Here is a 12,922-nt window from a genome sequence, read left to right as displayed (position 1 = left end):
AGCCCCAAAACATGCCTTGGGGGGATTCCATGCTCAATAGTTGTGATTAAATTAAAATTAAAATTTAGCTTTGTTAGAAGACCTCTATCACATTCTCACATTTTTAGTGTAAACAAAGAATGTAATAAATCATAGGAATTGATGGGATAACACAATATCTATTGATGCTCTATTCTTAATGTGTAATCCTTTATAGAGAATGTCATGGATTTATAGGAGCTAACTTGAAGAGAACCAAAAGGGTTTTATGAATATTATAACTTGTTGATATTGATTTTAGACTTTAATATCAAAAACTCTTGATGCTTTACATTGCCTGGTTAACATTTCTTTAAGAGAGAGTCCCTACAACACATTCTAAGTTAGGAGGACCTCCTATCTCAAGCACATGTTGTATAATTTTAATAATTTTTTTGAGTGCATACATGTTAGAGTTATTTCATAGATTATAATACTCAATTTTTTAGTGGCATGAATATGTTGAAAGATTTCACCAATTGGCAACATGGTTATGATTGAAACCTATAGGAAAGATCCCTTGACTACTGTTATTGAACTAATTGTTCAAAATATTGTTATAAGAGATGTAAATCATGAAATTGGATGAACACAGTAACTTGTCTTTCCACCATCACAACTTTAGTAAGTCATAATTTAAAGATTGGATATAATATTGTATTGATTTAGTTGTATAGTCAGTATGACTAGAGTAATATTGCATTCATTTCCTTTTTCCTCTACTTTGGATCAATATTTTGAACATTTGTTGATTGTCTCTCTATTACAGTGTGTTTATTTACATATCAAAGTTTCTCTATTGGATTATAAACCCAAATTATTTAAACTTAGTATGTATTACAAGCAATATTTGTAAGTGTATGTTTGTGGCTTGAGTTGCTACGATCATAAATTAGAATAGTCGAAGATCTAGAGTAATCATATTTTTTTAAATTAACTATGCATATTATTTATTTTTATTATTTAGGTTTACACTAAAGTTGCATATAAATAGAATAGATTATATAGGGTTTTAAGTGATAAATGAGTTGATTCTACACAAGTAGTGCCTACACTTCACGAGGTTACATATTTTGGTTGATAACTAAATATTACAAAATATATGCAAATAAATTACCTAACGATAACTAAATGTCTCTAAGTAAATGTGGAAGTTCCACGCTCTTCACCCCCTATATAATGAATTAAAATTGTGGAATCAAGAGGTGTTAAAGGTATCTTAGTGAAGGTAGAAGCACGACACTGTTCACCCTTGTATTTCCAAATTAACATTATGAAATCAAGGTTTGTTTAAGATTGCTTAGGGAAAGTGGAAGCATTGCACTTTCCACTTCTACACTCCCAAATAAACAACATGGAATCAAGATTTGATTAAGGTCTCTTAGTGAATGTGGAAGTACCACACTCACCACTTATACATTCCAAAATAAACACCATGGAATTGGGAGTTATTGAAGGTATCTTAAAGAAACAGAGTTATTGATCAAACAAGAACTATTACCTCAAAACGAGAACTCTAACTAAAAAACCCCAAAAAAACAGGAAAAAACAATTTGAAAATGAAAAGTGTTGATGCTCGAATAACACTTTTTTTGGGGGTAAATTTTTAACATATTTTAAAAATGGAAGTAAAATTCAATTCATCGCACATAGTCTAATTTTGTATTCATTCATCTAACGTTGCCTCATTTTGCATTTGTTGGTTTGTGAAAATCTCAGTTTACTTACAATATTACATTGTACTTCTCTTGTACTTGTCATTTAAATTATTTGTTCATTATCATTTCATATTGTTTTTGTGCAAAAAACACCCTGAAAACGAAAAGTGTTGATGTTGGAATAACGTCCTTTTTTTCAGGTAAATTGTCAACATCTTTTAATACTAATGTTAAAGATAAAATATCATGACTCTGAAAAACTTTAAAATTCCAACGATAGGAATGACATTAAAGATAAAATATCATGTCTCTGAAAAGTCTTAAAATTCCAACAATTTTCAGGCATGGTATTAAAGATAAAATATCATGTCTCTGAAAAGCCTTAAAATTCCAATGATGACATTAAAGATAAAATATCACTTCTATGAAAAGCCTTAAAATTTCAACAATTTTCAGCCATGGTATTAATATTCTTTTAAAAAATTATTGCCATTTAATTTATATTAATTTATTTTTATTTTAAGTTTATCATATTAATAACAATTTATTAAATATAATGTCATTTTTATATATTGTATTGAAGTTACTCGATAGGAAACACTTCAATTATGATAAAGGAACAACTATATATATATATATATATATATATAGAGAGAGAGAGAGAGAGAGAGAGAGAGAGAGAGAGAGATGATTTTGGAGTTTTTGATACTCTCATTAAAACATTTGTTTTTTTTGGAAATTTGTGTAAATATTTTATTTTTAAATAATTTTAAGATTTTGAAATTTGCAAATTATTTTTTAAAAACTATATTTCATTATTAAGAAACATGTAAATTTTATTCTTATTTATATATATAATAATAATAATAGTAATTTAATATTAAAATTATATCAAAATGTCGTTTCCATAATCCTATCGACTGCAAGGGAAGTACACCATCAACAACAAATTGTTCTCCTAGACATATTACTTCTACATACTTTTTATTTTGACATATATACCCAATCAAATATATTGAGAATATGAAAACATAAGAAAACACAAAACCAAAAATGAAAACAAAACATACAAATAAATTTAAAAAGTAATCACAAATGAACAAAAATATATATTAAAAAAAAAATCTGAAAGAAAAAAATAAAAATAAAAATAAAAATAAAAATAAAAAATAATAATATATAAAATATAAAAATAATATATATATATATATATATATATATATATATATATATATATATATATATATCTTTCAGATTCCCATCACTTCCAAATCTAAATGGGGCTTGGAGGGGGCACAAACAATTTTGCAGAGCTCATCGCTGCCAAACAACTCATTCAGTTTGCTTTAGAAAAGCATTGTAGGAATCTACAACTTTTTGGGGACTCAAAAATTGTATACAATTGGATTAATAAAACATCAAATTGTTACGCTTACACTCTAGGGCCTATCCTGGATGAGGCCCATAGACTCATCTCTTTATTTGACAACTTTGCTTTTCATCATATATATAAGGAACGCAACTCACTTGCCAATATGCTATCCAAGGAGGCAGCGGTCAGGCCACGTGACACATGGTTGATACAAGAGCAGAGGAATGGAGCACACTACCAATATTACCATCGCCCTTTCATGGACCATACAGTATAGGCTCAGCAAGAGCCTGTTCATTTTTGCTATATGTTAATATTTTCATGTTTATATATTACCAGTTGTATTTACAGACATACATACTCTCTGAGTAGAGTATTTTTTTGATAACCTTATATGAACACTACTAAAGGCAAAGCCTCCCTGGGTTGAGCTTATTTTTTGTATTCCTCTACTTGACAGGCACATAGCCTCATATACTGCATATGCAAACAGCATCTACAACATGTAATTTTCCTTAAATAATCAAAATTATGATTTTTCCAAGAGGAATATATATATATATATGAAAGAGAAAGAACAAAATATTTCAAAAAAAATATAATCTATGAAAATAATTTAATATTTTGACAAAAAAAGAAATATAAAAAATAAATAAATAATATTGATAAGATAAATTAATAAAAATAAAAAACAAACAAAAAAACCTTTTAAATAAAATAAAACACAATAAAAAAAATTAAAAGAAATATTTAAAAAAATTAAACTTATAAAAAAAAAAATTTCAAAAAAAAAATAAATAAAAATAAAGAAACAAAAAAAACATTTTAAAGAAAATTAAGAAAAAAAATCAAAACCCTAGGGCAAGCCAGAGCTAAAAGCGACATCTTAAATAAAAAGATTTTTATGAAAAAATGAACTAAAAAGTTGGAAAAATAACAAATTTTATGAAATTTTGATGAATTTTATATTCAAAGATGATGACATTTTAAGTTTTTTTTCCAAAAAAAATGAGGAAGATTTAAAATAAAAATAACAAAAAAAAATAGAACATACAATTTTAAAAACGAATAAATTAAAAATAAAATAAAATAAAATAAAAAATTCATAAAAATAAAAATGAAAAACATTAAAAAATAATAATAATAATAAATTTGCGAGAGATTTTTCGGCGAAAATCACATGAGAAACCATTTGTCGACGCGTTTCGAACCAACCAGTGTGGTTCATCGTCAGGACAAGTTGAAGAAACAGATCCAGCTTAGCAAGTTAAATAGACAGAGCAGAGCCTCCAACAGCTAAAAAGACCAACAGCTACTTTTGACTAGGTACCGGGAACAAAACCCATTTTAATAATTTAAGGGAAAAAGTTACCCTAGGGGGACCAATCCCTTAAAATAAAATAATTTTATGATAATAGTTAGTTAAAAATATTAATAAATAATTAAAATATTATGTAAAAATTAATTCATGATAATAGTTAGTTAAAAATAAATAATTAAAAATTATATTTAAGGGAAAAAATTACCCTAGGGGGACCAATCCCTTAAAATAAATTAAATAAAAATAATTTTATGATAATAGTTAGTAAAAAATTATTAATAAATAATTTTATGATAATAGTTAGTTAAAAATATTAATAAATAATTGAAATGTTATGTTAAATTAATAATTAAAATAATTCATGATAATAGTTAGTTAAAAATAAATAATTAAAAATTATATTTAAGGGACAAAAAAAAAAAAAAAAAAATTACCCTAGGGGACCAATCCCTTAAAATAAAATAAAATAAATAAAAATAATTTTAAAAATTATTAATAAATAATTAAATTTTTAATTAAAATAAATAATTAAAAATAGTAAGTTAAATTAGACTAGAGGAATTAAAAACAGGACTATTTTTATATAAATGAATATAAAAGAAAGAGAAGGTATGAATGAAAAATTAATATAAGTCAACTTAAAATATATATATATATATATATATATATATATATATATATATATAAATAAAATTAAATAAAATAAATAAATAAATCAAAATAAATAAACTAAAAAAAATAATAATAATAAAGTAATTAATTAATTAAAATAAAAATAAAAATAAAATCAAATAAACTAAACTAAAATAATAATAATAATAAAAGACGACTACGACGAGAGTGTTGGGACCCAACACCGACTGATTTTCTAGCCATCATCTCTATTGAGATTACTCGGCCTTTTTTCAATCTCAAGCGCCTCCCTAAATTTCTGATGATGGAAGTGCGAAACCTTAGCAATAACACTAGCTTCCTCAATATAAACATGATGATTGGTTTTCTCAGTATGCTCAGCTAAAGCAGAAGACTTAGTTCGCCTATGCTTAAGGTCTACTGCATGCTCACTAATCCTCTGATTAATGGAGCGACCAGTTTCCCCAATGTAGGGGGTCCCACAGGAACAGGGGATCAAGTACACACCTTTCATATCTTTAGGGTCGATAGGATCCTTCGCTGATCAGAGGGACATGCGAATGGTGTTCAGGGGCCTAAAGGTCACAGGGACACTATGCGTCCTGAGAATCCTACCAATCTTATAAGTAGTCCCCTGAACATACGGAAGATGGACACCTGGAACTCGCTCCTTTGGTTCTCGTTGAGACAGCGAATTCTTGGAAGCTTTAAGGAAAGCCCTCTGACCCATGAATCTACTATAACCATTCTCAACGAAGACATCAAGGAGATGGGATTTTTCTTTCTCAAAACTCTTCTTATTCGAGATCCTTAGAGCCCGAGTAGCAAGGGTATTGAGAACACCCATCTTTTGAGCCGGGAAATGATGGGAACTGGCATGAAGATACTGCTCAGTATGCGTTTTCTTCCGAAAAACTTGGTGGCCGAGGGAACCATCACTATTCTTAGAAATAACAATAGTGATGGTTCATGGGTTAGAGGGCTTTCCTTAAAGCTTCCAAGAATTCGTTGTCTCAACGAGAACCAAAGGAGCGAGTTCCAGGTGTCCATCTTCCGTATGTTCAGGGGACTACTGATAAGATTGGTAGGATTCTCAGGACGCATAGTGTCCCTGTGACCTTTAGGCCCCTGAACACCATTCGCATGTCCCTCCGATCAGCGAAGGATCCTATCGACCCTAAAGATATGAAAGGTGTGTACTTGATCCCCTGTTCCTGTGGGACCCCCTACATTGGGGAAACTGGTCGCTCCATTAATCAGAGGATTAGTGAGCATGCAACAGACCTTAAGCATAGGCGAACTAAGTCTTCCGCTTTAGCTGAGCATGCTGAGAAAACCAATCATCATGTTTGTATTGAGGAAGCTAGTGTTATTGCTAAGGTTTCGCACTTCCATCATCGGAAATTTAGGGAGGCGCTTGAGATTGAAAAGAGGTCGAGTAATCTCAATAGAGATGATCGCTGGAAAATCAGTCGGTGTTGGGTCTCAGCACTCTCGTCCTAGTCGTCTTTTATTATTATTATTATTATTATTATTTTAGTTTAGTTTATTTGATTTTGATTTTGATTTTGATTTATTTATTTATTATTTTATTTTTTATTTTATTTTTTATTTTGATTTTTATTTATTTATTTATTTTTATTTTTTTTATTATTATTATTATTTTTATATTTAATTTTTTATATATTTTTTTTTATTTTTTTTAAGTTGACTTATATTAATTTTTCATTCATACCTTCTCTTTCTTTTATATTCATTTATATAAAAATAGTCCTGTTTTTAATTCCTCTAATCTAATTTAACTTACTATTTTTAATTATTTATTTTAATTAAAAATTTAATTATTTATTAATAATTTTTTAAATTATTTTTATTTATTTTATTTTATTTTAAGGGATTGGTCCCCTAGGGTAATTTTTTTTTTCCCTTAAATATAATTTTTAATTATTTATTTTTAACTAACTATTATCATGAATTATTTTAATTACTAATTTAACATAACATTTCAATTATTTATTAGTATTTTTAACTAACTATTATCATAAAAATATTTATTAATAATTTTTTACTAACTATTATCATAAAATTATTTTTATTTAATTTATTTTAAGGGATTGGTCCCCCTAGGGTAATTTTTTCCCGTAAATATAATTTTTAATTAACTATTATCATGAATTAATTTTTACATAATATTTTAATTATTTATTAATATTTTTAACTAACTATTATCATGAAATTATTTTATTTTAAGGGATTGGTCCCCCTAGGGTAACTTTTTCCCTTAAATTATTAAAAAGGGTTTTGTTCCCGGTACCTAGTCAAAAGTAGCTGTTGGTCTTTTTAGCCGTTGGAGGCTCTGCTCTGTCTATTTAACTTGCTAACGATGAACCAAACTGGTTGGTTCGAAACGCGTCGACAAATGGTTTCTCATGTGATTTTCGCCGAAAAATCTCACGCAAACTTGTTATGGATCACAGAAGCCTCAGCTCTACAATAATAAAAAATAAAAATAAAATACAATTAAATTAAAATATATATATGTTGAAAATAAAAATAACAAAATCTAAAAAAAAAACATTAAAACATTATTTTCCTAAATTAACCAAAAAAACAAAACAAAACAAATTAAAAACTATTAAAAATAATAAGTAAAAGAAAACATTAAAATAATAAATTAAACAAAGTCTTTCGGTAGAAATCACATGAGAGAATTTTTTGCCGACGCGTTTCGAACCAACAAGTGTGGTTCATCACCAAGACCAGATTAAGAGGCAGACCATGGCAAAGGCTTAAATAGAGAGTAATGTAGAGACATAATTTCAAGTAACAACTATATTTGAACAATAATGTTTAAATTATAATATTAATTTATTAATATATTAAAAACAAATATTATTAAGTAATGGCTATATTAAATGACTAGTTTTTGCAAAAAAAAATTGATATTATTTAATTAATTTATTAAAAATATTAATAGGTAACGGCAATATTAAACGACTACTTTCTGAAAAATAATATTTAAATTAATTTATTAAAATCAAATATTACTAGTTCTTGAAAAATAATATTTAAATAGTGATATTAGTTTATTAATTTATTAAAATATTAATATGTAACGACTATATTAAACAACTAGTTTCTTTTTTTTTTGTAAGTAAAGACTAATCTATTAATAATAAAAGGAAAAATATTTACAAAGAGGTTTTAGCCTCTGAGGGGGTCATAGCCAGCCCTCTTTCAAAAAGATTGTTGCAGCTAACACCTGACCTACTAGTTACAGATAAGCATCGATTCTTTGTTGTGAGCCGCTCTATAACAAAATGCAGTACTCTGTGGCTAATACAAAAAACTAGAAAGCCAAAATCGTGACTTAGAAGATGATAAAAGACCTTACAGATGATATTATAAGCAGACCCAGCTGAGAGGAACAACCAAAAAACTAACATCCTGAGAAGACTTGTTGAGGTGTATTAATCCTGAGACGGCAAGTCTGTATCTTCTTCGTTTCCCTTGCCGGGAGAACTGACCCAATGAACCATCACATTTTCTTTTGCTTCCAACGTGTTGCACCCAGGAGGAGTCACAAGGTGGAGAACACTGCCAGAGAATTGCGCCGGCGCACAGGCAATGATTTCTTCGTTGGAGGATGCTTGCTGATGGCGGGAATCTTCTTGCTGCACTTCTTCCTGTACCACTGAGGGATTGTTGAGGACAACCCCTTCTTTGCTGCCTTGAGAGTCACTGGAGTTTGTGGAGAGAGACCTTTCCTTAGAAGTTTCAACAGAATCTGAGAGCTCATCTTCTTCCTCTGAGAAGATGACAGTAATGAGAGCAGAGATAGTTGGCCTATTGAGCCTGCTTTTAAATTTGAAGCGGGCATAGTGAAGGGAGCTATTAAGGGACGGACCATATTGATCTGAAGGCGGAGAGGCTGGCGGGACCGTATTTAATGGAGAGATACGCCGTGGACCAGAGCCACCACGTCCACGAGAGCATCCACGGGCTGCTGAAAGACTGCCCCGGCGTGAAATGCCACGAGGTCGAACCATAGCGGAGACAAAAGACCAAATAAAGGTGCTGAGGGAATGAGGGAGAAAACGAGATGACCCTCTGCTATCGGACGGAGACTTGATTAAACAGACGCCAGAAATGGAGACCCCAATGGAAAACCCAACACAGAGAATGTGACAAACCACGAGATAAAGCCCCGCCTTGAAAGACTGACTCGAACACCCTTCCCAGACTCCCTCGACAGAGACCGAAATGAGACCACTTACAACGATGAACCAGAGGAAAATCAATTGACTATACCAAATATTCGCTGAAGAACGCAGAGCTAAATACCTGAAGCTGGCTGGGAGCACGCAGTTGTGAAACCATGGAGGCTTCCAATTGCGTTGCCCTACTCCTAAATCCTGCATACATGAACAGCAGAGAATGTCCCTGCCAAAAAATCCCCAAGCTGAACTGCAAATGTCTGAAATGGCCAAAGCATATGAGCTGCAAATAAATCTCACCATCCTATAATTCCTTCCCTGCTTGTCTTGGACCGGATGCCTCATAAATGCGAGGTGATGTTCTGCTACGAACCGCCTTACTTACCCGCTTTGAAGGCAGTAAATATCTTTCCACAATCACCCTTCGACCCTGCGGACTTTCCAGGTGTCGGCGCTATATGCTTGAGCATTAACTGCTCATTAAGGCACCCGCATCCGGGTAAACGACTAATTTCTTTATAAATAATGATATTATTTCATTAATTTATTAAAAATATTAATAGGTAACGGCTATATTAAACGGCTAGTTTTTGAAAAATAATATTTAAATTAATTTATTAAAACCAAATATTACTAGTTCTTGAAAATTAATATTTAAATAATGATATTAGTTTATTAATTTATTAAAATATTAATATGTAACGGCTATATTAAACGGCTAGTTTTTGAAAAATAATATTTAAATTAATTTATTAAAACCAAATATTACTAGTTTTGGAAAAATAATATTTAAACTGTGATATTAGTTTATTAATTTTATTAAAAACAAATATGAATAAGTAACCGCTATATTAAACAGCTAGTTTTTAAAATAAATAGATAAATAATCAAAGTCAAACTTTAAAGGAGGGGGGTCAAAAATTATAAAAACGAGTGAAGGACCTAATCAAGACAAGATCATAAAATAAAATAACTAATGGAAATAAAATAAAAATAATTAATGGAAAAATAAATAAAACAAAACAAAAATATAGACAAGTCAAAATAAATATATATATAAATAAATAAATAAAAATAGAAACACACACACACACACACACACACACACACACACATATATATATATATCCAAAGAAAAAATAATCAATAAATAAAACGGGGTCAACAATAAAATATGGGGCTCAGGCCCATTAAATGAACAACAAAAATACTAAAAGGAGTTAAGAATGAATTGGATGATAAAATACATAAAAACACGAAGGATCAAGAAAACAAACTTTAATGAAGAATAAATCAACAACAAATACTATAAAAATGATGCCAATACCTACATAGATACAAAAACAAAAAAACAAAAAAAATAGGAGGACAAGACAGGGACCCAACTTCTACTAATATTTCAACCATCATCTCTATTCAAATTATTGGGTCTTTTTTCAATTTCTAGGGCCTCCCTCAATTTACGATGATGGAAATGACTAACCTTAGCAACGACTTGGGCCTCCTCAATGCAGATGTGATGCTTAGATTTATCTACATGCTCTGCCAAAGCAGAGGAGCGGGTCCTGCCATGCTTGATGTCAGCAGCATGCTCACGAATCCTTTGATTAATCGAGCGACTAGTCTCACCAATGTAGGGAGTCCCACAAGAGCATGGGATAACGTAAACACCCTTCATATTCTTGGGGTCCACTGGGTCTTTTACAGATCTAAGGGAGCTCCGGATGGTATTTAAAGGCCAAAAGGTTGAAGCCACCTTATGCTTCCTTGGGATCTTGCAATCTTGTCAGTGGTCCCTTGGATAAAAGGAAGATGAACACCAGAAAATCAATCCTTGGTATCTTTTTTAGCACTAGGACCTTTTTCAGCTCTGAGGAAAGCCTTAGTACATTGGTGTCTATTATACCCAGTATTAAAGAAAACACTTAGGAGATATGCTTTCTCTTCCTTGAGATGGTTCTCATCAGAAACTCTTAAAGCTCTCATGTGATTTCTGTTGAAAAACTTTGTTTAATTCATTATGGATCACAGAAGCTTGAATACAGAGATTAAAATAATAATTAAAAAATAGAAATTAAAAATAAACATTTAAAAAAATTAAAAATAAATAAATCGAAATCAGGGCGTCCTTGGGCCTGGGCGACTAGGGAGATGCGGGCAGCTCCCCACCTACCAAGGCCCCAGGCCCATGAATCGACTTGTCGCCCAGGGCACCATGAGATCTGGGGCTTGGGAGGTCGGAGGAGCTGCATCCAACTCACCTGCCCACCTAAGCCCCAGGACACACTACTCACCCACCTACCCAGGTCCCAGCCCCGCAGCCCCATGGGCAGTAATTCAATTCTAATAATTAACTTGCCGCCCAGGAGGCCACTAGCTCACAGGCCAAGGCCAACTCCAGTTTCAATTTTTTTTTTAACTTAATTTTTTAAATGTTTTCTTTTAATGTTTTAATCTTTTATTTTTTAAAATGTTTTTTTTATTATTTTGTTTTTTTTTATTTTTTAATTATTATTTTTATTTTTATTTTTTAATAGTTTTTTTATTATTCTTTAATATGTTTTTAATTTCTTTAAATTTTATTTTATTTTTAATTATTATTTTTAAATTTTGTTTTTTTTATGTTTTTTATTCCTTTAATTTTTTATGTTTTTTAATAATTATTTATAATTTTTAATGTTTTTTAATAGTTTTTAATTTTTTTTTTCAATTTATTTATTTTTAATGTTTTTTTAAGTTCATTTTTTTCCTTTTAGTTTTATTATTGGTTTTTTTAAATTGTATGTTGTATTTTTGTTAACATTTTTTTTTTCACTTTAAATCTTATTTAAATTTTTTTTTTGAAAAAATATTTAAAATATCATCACCTTTGAATATAAAATTCATAAAATTTGTTATTTTTTATATTTTTTATTCAATTTTTTCATAAAAATATTATATTTAAAATGTTGTTTTTAGCGAAAAGGCTCTGAAATACATATTTTTTTATTATATGTATATGCAAAATATGTGTTTTTTGTTAAGTGTTTAAATTTGTTATTTTTTAGTGACAATTATTTTATGTGTATTGAACTATTAATTAACGATATGTAAATATATTAAAAAAAATCCTAACATCAAAATATTAATGTTATTATTTTTTTAACTTTGCAAAACATATTAAAATTTTATTTATAAAAAACATTGCAAAGAAAAACAAAAAACACATGTTTGGAAAACCCTTGAAAAATAAACATCTTAGGACAAAAAAAAAGAAGATGAATAAGACAACTTGAAAAATGGTAAAATAATCCACATTTTAAAAAAAATCACACTTAATTCATTAGAAAATGTAAAGTGTCAAAAATAAGTCATGCAGCAAAAAGCGGTTGATGTTGCATCAACACTTTTCAAAATCAGCATGAAAATCACTAATATTTTTAAAAAAAAAGTTCATACTTAATATATACGAAAATTTAAAGTGCTAAAAATATGCTCCAAAAAAAAGGTGTATTCTGAATAACCACTTTTCAAAATCGGGTGATTTTTTTGCTACCTTAAAAAATGGGTAAGCGGTAATTTTCTTGTTTGATTGGTAACTATGTTAAGAACTAAGAAGCACCACTTTCCACTACTACATTCCTAACTTAACACCATGGAATCAAAGGAAATTAAATATCTTTAATCAAACATGGAATCACTACCCTCTCCACAACCTCATTCC

The sequence above is a fragment of the Pinus tabuliformis genome, chromosome 7 (assembly GCF_031772625.1).
Source record: "Pinus tabuliformis cultivar Carrire ecotype Pingquan chromosome 7, CPIR1, whole genome shotgun sequence".
Classification (NCBI taxonomy): Eukaryota; Viridiplantae; Streptophyta; class Pinopsida; order Pinales; family Pinaceae; genus Pinus; species Pinus tabuliformis.
Note: the sequence above shows the minus strand (reverse complement) of the source record.